Genomic DNA, 8,446 nt, shown 5'->3' with positions numbered 1-8,446 from the left:
CATTGGATTTTGCCAACACCCTTTCACCTTCCTTGCTTTCTGTTCTGTCTTGCATTTCACCATGGCACACTCTTCCTTTCAAACCGGTAAAAAGAAATCCCTTAGCCATCATTACATTACTTATGCGCCAGCTTTCATCTCCTTCCACCTATACCTAATCAATTTCTCGTTTGTTAATTTCCTGTCTTGGTGGGAGGGAGATAAGGATATCTCGTCTTAACAATGAATCAAATGAAAGTGAAAGAAAGCGAATTTCACACCTTTTTCCATTTCTGACGGACCAATCATTCCCTGAAAAAATAAGATCTTTCTATCAATAGATAGGAATGAGTGTTCGATATAGGGGATAGGATCCATCTGCTCATCTCTTTTCCATTCAAGAGTTCTTATGCGTTTCCACGCCCCTTTGAGACCCCGAAAAATGGACAAATTCCTTTTCTACTATATTCGACTTGCATGTGTTAAGCATATAACCTTTCATCACATTCAGTCGACTTTCAATTCAATCTCTGAGGAAGAGAAAGATATATATATATATATATATATATATATATATATATATATCGAATAAATTATATACTTCGACTTTCTTGTGCTAGAACTTTAGCTCGGAAACACAAAAGTACTGTACGCACTTTTTTTAAAAGATCGGGCTCGAAATTATTGGAAGAATTCTTAACGTCGGAAGAACGAGTTCTTTCTTTGACCTTTCCGCGAGTTTCTTCTAGTTTGTGGGGAGTATATAGAAGTCGGATTAATTCTTTATTAAAATTGAATTCCAACAAATAAAATAGAAAATTCTTGAGTAGTATACTTCCCTTTGAATGATAAATCCCTTAACTCTTAATAATTAAAGGAATACCTTGGAGCCCATAAGGGATTTACTTGTCTATATGTTGTTCCATTATATATATATATATATATATATATATATATATATATATATATATATATATATATATATATATATATATATATATATATATATATATATATATATATGTATATATATATTATGTTCAAAACACGATTAATATAACATATAGTTTGTGCTCCGTATCCCAAAAAAATTTATATTAGTGTTCGCTTCGAATACAAAGTTAGCAAAAATTTATTAATACTTTTTAAAAGAGAAGACCTGTTTAAAAGGAAACTGTTTTCCTCTTTTTGAGATAAAACAATAGCAATATTTAAGCAGCAGTTGATACTTTGAATTTTAATTCGATTAGTTTAAAGGTGTAAAATATTCTATTGTTAATGTATGTTAAACAATACTTATTATTTATTTTTATCAAATTTTGATTTGGATAATTCTAATTCAAATTATTAAATTAATTTTACATGTTTAAAACGAAACAAAGTAGAAATTTGATTTTCTATTTAAACGAAGAACTATTATTTTTTAATTTTTGGTAAATATTCTTGGTTTAGCTCATTTTACTTATCATGTTGTCTTTTGCACGATTGTTTTAAGGAAACGTCAATTAGAATTATAGTTTGACTAATTTACCTTATTCATTATTTGATCTCCATTTAATATTATTTTTTCTTTTACGACATTAATCTCTTTTCATATTTATTAGAGTAAGAATAAAAATGAAAAAGTAATTAAATTCTATCTTATTTTAAAATATAAATATTTTAAGTATATCTAGATTAGATCTCAGGCTAATATAAGAAAAGAAAGGAAATTGTGTGGTTTGACTACTTAACCTTTTGAAGAAAAGCAATAATATGGGGTTCATGTTTTTTGCTTTACAATAATTTCATTTGCTCCCACTAATGGGTTGATACGCATGTGACAATGAATCCACCATTATTGACTTAATAGGGGTATGATTTTTTAATACGGGGGTGCACGTTTTGTTTTTTGACATTGCTTTTTTTTTTTTTAATATAGGATCCGTTTTTTTTTTTTTATATATTGCTTGATTTTTTTAATATGGGGTCTATTTTTTTTTTTCTTACATGAGTTTGGAGATGGTGGGGTCCACTTTTAAAAAAAAAATTATTTTAGTAAACATAACAAATAAATGACATGGCGGAATAGTAAATACAACAGTTAAATATCTAGATTAGATCTCAGGCTAATATAAGAAAAGAAAGAAAATTGTATGGTTGGCTACTTAACCTTTTGAAGAAAAGCAATAATATGGGATCCATGTTTTTTGCTGTACAATAATTTCATTTGCTCTCACTAATGGGTTGATATGCATGTGGCAATAAATTCACCATTATTGACTTAATGGGGTTATGATTTTTTAATACGGGGTGTACGTTTTTTTTAATATGGGATCCACTTTTTTTTTTATACTGCTTGATTTTTTTAATATGGGGTCATCTTTTCTTTTTTAACATGAGTTTAGAGATGATGGGGTTAACTTTTTTCCTTTTTTTATATTGCATGATGTTTTTAGTACGAGGCCCACCTTATATTTTTTTTAAAGGTGATTGACATTGCTTCTATATAGTAGTATTTTTTTTTTTAAGGTGACTGACGACATGCTTCTATATGGCAGTAATTACTAGTTCTACTAAAGTTTCGTCAAAGAAGAAATCGCACAAAGAAAAAAAACAAAGAAATCGTACACTGTTATGAAATATATGGAATGGATGTCCACCACACAAATATAATGCCTCTTCCATTATCTTCCACCATCTTAATGGTTCTTCCATTATCTTCCACCATCTTAATGGTTCTTCCATTATCTCATATATTGAATGCATATGTAGCACTATAAATAGAGGCATAAGTTTTCATATGGAATTGACTTGTAACACATTTTGGATGAATAAGAAATATCTCCTCTTTTGTCACTCTATTTTTATGGTTTTCATCCTTTAATATTATTACTCTTTTAGCTTAATTTTACAACACGTTATCAGCACGAGTCTCTAACCTGTTGAGTTATGTATGTCTACGAAGTTGTTCTACATTGAACTGTTTTTCTCAAAGCTATGCTTCGCTCCTTCATCTGTTCTTAAAACCACTGTTTGTAACCACAAATTTTTAAGGATCAAAGAAAAATTATGTTTCCAAATTAGCAGAAAATGTGACACAAAAATGGATGTGCTATCATTTCCTTTACGTGATTGTCCAGTAGAAATTTTATATATTCTAAGATTGATATTATATTACTGTTCTTTAATTAAAGCTATTCTGGCATATAAACTAAGCAGAAACCAGAATATGATATCTCATACATTTGTTAGTAAGTAAGTTCTCATCTAAAAGATTCTACTTTTATGACAATTATCAACCACAACTTGACAAGTTATCAGGCTATGTAATAGGTTGATTATTTATTAAATGTTGGTTGTTTCCATTTCCCTGTCTGCTTGGCCCTTTGTCAACATATTCACATCGAAGGATTTAGGATTTTTAAGTGGCAGTAGATTATATAATCTACGGAAAGAATTCTTTATCAGTTATATATGTTTATTGATTTGTTGTCAATTACAAAGCTGATATTTATTTAGTATACCTGGTAATATAAATATGAGTCTACTTATGAGTAAAAGTTTTCGTTGATAAATTTTCTCTCTATTTCGTTGATATAATTGAGACTGCTTTTATAATATATGAGTAATAAGTATTTCTAATAATTAAGAGTGCATGAGTTACAATATTGATATCCACAAGGATGCTATAACATCAAGATGATGAATAAATGCCAGATTGAGAGGTATGTTAATATTCACTATCTTCAATTAAATGTCTTTTACATGTTAGTTTTCCAATCCAGAAAAAGAAAAAAAAAAGGCTAATACTGACACCTTTTGATGTTTAATTTATTGATCTTGAAGTTTTATATTTTAATACAATTTGTGAACTTATGAGCATGACAATTTGTATAGATCTTTGTGTCTGGATAATCTTTCCTTCCGAAGAAATTATTGGTAAGTCTTCAAATAGTCAATTAGGATGTGCTAAATATTTTGTTCATTCAGTACAGATGTAAATGGTTATATATTTTATAATCTTTGTTTATGTTTATAATCATAAAGTGGTAATATTTTTAAAAGGTTCGAGATTGATCTCACTGTACTTTGGCCTAGTATGTCATTGGTTGAGGGTAAGACGGTGGATTCAAGTCCTATCGCACCATGAGGATAAGACATCGGGTTAAAGTCTCGGTGCACCATGATTATAAGATGTTTGATTTGAGTCCCATCGATTTATGGCCTAACACGCCTTTATATGGATAAGACGTTGGATTTGAGTCCCGATGCACTATATTAATGATATAGATGACTAAGGCAAAATAATGTGTATTTGATGAAAAAAATCATAAAGGCCGTTCCACTTGATATGCTCCATTCTGTGAGGGGAATGTGGTAGCAGTGCATAATAAGTGTGAAAGAAGACAAATGGTTAAATATGTGAATGAATGTGGGCGTGCCAATGGACGGAAATAATAATAACCATTATTGTGATGATTATAAAAGGAATAACATTATGGGTTCTCAAAATGGTCTTAATAAAGGTGAAGATAATTTTTGTCATCAATATGGTATGAAAGTTGGCTACGCGGTTGTCGTGCGACCTAACTTGATGAAAATTTATAAATCCTCCGTCAAAGCAAAGGATACAATTTCAAAGTGATGTCGAGGTGGGTCTATGAACATGACAAAGACAATGGACTTATAACGAAATTTATGAAGCACGTATATATGACTATAGTCCATTCCTTGAACAGAATATTGTGACTTGTGATGAGCATGGTGAATGCTCGCCCATTTTGAAAGTGAAATGTGAATACATTATGGATAAGGACGTGCTCATGTATGGTTGGATAAATACCACAACTCTCCTCTACAGGAGGTTCGAAAAAATAAAGAAATTTTATATTGGCATAAACGGTCATTGGTCACGTATTTTTAGTACGTCATAAATATTGTGGTATGCCTCATCTTGAATTGCCGAAAGGTAATAGCCAGAAATAAATCTTGCATATAAAGGTTTTGACCATGACCATAATGACAATTACTCCCTAAAAGTACATGTTCACCAAATGGATGGTATTATGAAATATGTGGTAGTACATAATTAATTAGGAGCTCTGGAAAAGCTAATATGTTATTACCCGGAGGAATGAAATTGTCCATAATATTGGTGTTGTAGTAAGTCTCAAAAGAAACTTTTTAAGTTTCAAAGGCATTGGCCAGAAATGAATTATATTGAGACTATAAATTATGGGAAGGTTTAATATCTTCATATTACTACAACTACAGCGGGGAAACAAAATGTATGTGAAATGTTGCCCGTTTTTCCTCTGAATTTGTACCACATAAATATAAGCATGATGGAATCACATGCTATGGAGGTTGGCATGACCGGTTGACCATCCCAGTTCAAATGTGATGCGAAAATAATTGAGAATTCATGTGGTTATATTTTGAAGAAATAAAGAGATTCTTCAAGAATTCTCTTGTGCTACTTGTTCTCATGATGACAAATAGATTAATTTACCAGCTAAGGTTGGGATTGTATCCCATGATTTTGGAACGTATAAAAGGTGATATATATGGGCCCAGTCACCTGCCATGCGGACCGGTTTACTATTATATGGTTTTGATAAATGCATCTATGTTATGGTCACATGTGCATATGATATCAACTTGCAATTTGATTTTTGCAAGGTTGTTTGCTCAAATTCTTAAATTAAGAGCACCGTTCCAAATTATGAGATAATGTTGATAATGCTGGTTTATATCCAAGTTGGTTTAGCAGAAATTGTATGCCTCTAATTATAGCTAAACAATTGGTTATGAGAACAAACTCCCAAAAAGAAATTTTACGATGAGATATGTTATTTAATATGTAGCAGCACTTGTACGCATCAAGCCAACAAGTTATAAAAAGTTCCTCCATCATAATTGGTTCAGGGTCAGGAACCAAATAATTCCTATCTAAAAATTTGAATGTGCGGTATATGATTCAATTGCTCCACCACAACGCACAGAGATGGGTCCCCAAATAAGGTTGAGAGGTAAATGTTAAATTTCCTAACATTAGGGCGGGGGGGGGGGGGGATGATAAGTGGCTGAAAAATAAGGTATATGTAATGAATTATCACTGGTATGATCCTCGTTGAAAGGATAATTCAAGTTAATTGCCAGACGCATTTGCTGACCCAAAAGTGAATATTATATTCTAGCCGCAAATGCTCCAATTAGAATTAAAGTTCTGGAAGAACAGAGTCTATGGCGATAGACCGATCGGTTCCAAAGATAAAACTCCTTGAAGAAGGAGAGGAACAAATGATCAAGATGGTCATAATAATGAGGCAAGTGCTTTAAAAGAGCACCACGACATAATACTTTATCAAACTTTGGGAAAGGTTCAGGTACCTGAAATTGATAAAAAATGAAGAGATCTCAATAAGTTATGTCGCATTGGAACCGATATCAAATAACCGTCGACGGTATCTTTGATATAATGTAGCGCTCAACATTATAATGGTGATGAGGATCTTGAATTCAAATCTATCAAAGAATGTGGACAGATATAATGATTGGCCAAATAAAATACGGAGTTCAAGTATATTTTGTTTCACTTGGAAAAGTGATGTTTTGGACCTATAGTCCAAGGACCTCAAGGTACAATGTCAATGGGGTACAAATGGGTTCTTGTGCGAAAAGTAAAATGAGAAATAAAAACCGTAAAAATAAAGTTAGGCTTGTGCCTTGTGGCATAAAGATTTTTCGCAAAAGTCCTGACATTATTTTATGGAGACGTATGTACTCTCCTGTGGTGGATGCAATGGGGTTTCTTATCAGTCTGGCAATATATGAAAATATTTGAATGCGTATAATTCATTGTTGTCAATATGGCTATATAGACAATGAAAGAAAATCCGTAGGGATTTAAATTGGTTTGAAGCATTTGAGGTTTATGAAAATAAAGCTTCAACAAATCTTTATATAGGCCAAAGCGATTCCATTGAGTACCCAATGGTTGTGATGTCGCTAAAAATAAATAAACATCATTTTGACCTCATGATCATGATGAATATATTGTATTGCATACTGCAAAAGAAATTATTAATATAGATTTGTTTGTCCTAACAGCTATTATCAAGGTTTTGTTGGTTATATAAATGCAGGGCATTATTTGTATTATTACATGAAGCTTGGTCTTCAAGCAAGTATTGATTTGCATGTGAGGATACTGCCACACTATGACGTTCGACATGACAGTCAATTGTTGATACTTATACAAAGAAATTCAGGAATGCGTGTCTAGCTGAGATCAATAATTCAACACATTTTTCAATAATATGATGTTTATTTGGAAATGAAAATTTCAACAATATTGTACGAAGCTTGCATAGCTCAATTGAAAGAAGGATAGAACAAATGAGACAAAATACAACACATTCCTCAAAGTTCTTTTCCAAACATGATCTTCAACAGAAAGGTGAAATAGGTTTTCAACAAATACGCTCGATTGATAAGTTGACGGACATGTTCAGTAAAGCATTGCTAACCTCGACATTTGAGAAGTTAATATACAAGATTTGGATGTGTTGTCTCCAAGAATTAAGTGATACTTTTATCAGGGGGAGTATAATACGCGTTGTACTCTTTTTCCCTTAGCTGAAGTTTTGTCCCACTGGGTTTTCCTGGCAAGGTTTTAATGAGGCAGCTAGCAATGCGTATTACGAGATATGTGTACTCTTTTCCTTCACTAGGATTTTTTCCCACTGGGTTTTTCCTAGTAAGGTTTTAACGAGACACATCATCTATTAAGACATGGACATCCAAGGGGGAGTGTTATGAAATAATAAGTGTGGATGTCCACCACTCTAGAAATAAATTCCCACTTCCTCCATGATCTCAAAGGTTTAATGTAATGTCTCCCACTTCACCTATGATCTTCCCCACATTCTCATATGTTAAATGTCATATTTATATCTACCATTTTATATGTCTCTATGCACCACTATAAATACAGGCATAGGGATTCATATTGTACACACTTGAGCAACAGAGATAGTACAGATCTTGTTGGTTATGCAGATGCAGGTTATTTATCTGATCCACATAAAGCTCGATCTCAAACAGGCTATCTGTTTACATGCGGAGGTACTGCTATATCATGGCGATCCACAAAGCAGTCCATTGTTGCTACTTCTTCGAATCATGCTGAGATAATAGCTATTCATGAAGCAAGTAGAGAATGTGTGTGGTTGAGATCAGTGATACATTTCATCAGAGAAAGATGTGGCTTGAAGTGTGATACAAAATTACCCACAATATTATATGAAGATAATGCTACATGCATAACTCAATTAAAAAGAGGATTTATAAAAGGAGATAGAACGAATCACATTTCACCAAAGTTAGTTTTCACACATGATCTCCAGAAGAATGGTGATATTGATGTGCAACAAATTCGTTCAAATGATAATCCTGCAAATTTATTCACCAAATCTTTGCC

Source organism: Lycium barbarum, chromosome 11, assembly GCF_019175385.1.
Source record: "Lycium barbarum isolate Lr01 chromosome 11, ASM1917538v2, whole genome shotgun sequence".
In the NCBI taxonomy this organism is placed as follows: Eukaryota; Viridiplantae; Streptophyta; class Magnoliopsida; order Solanales; family Solanaceae; genus Lycium; species Lycium barbarum.
This window is presented reverse-complemented; position numbering follows the sequence as displayed.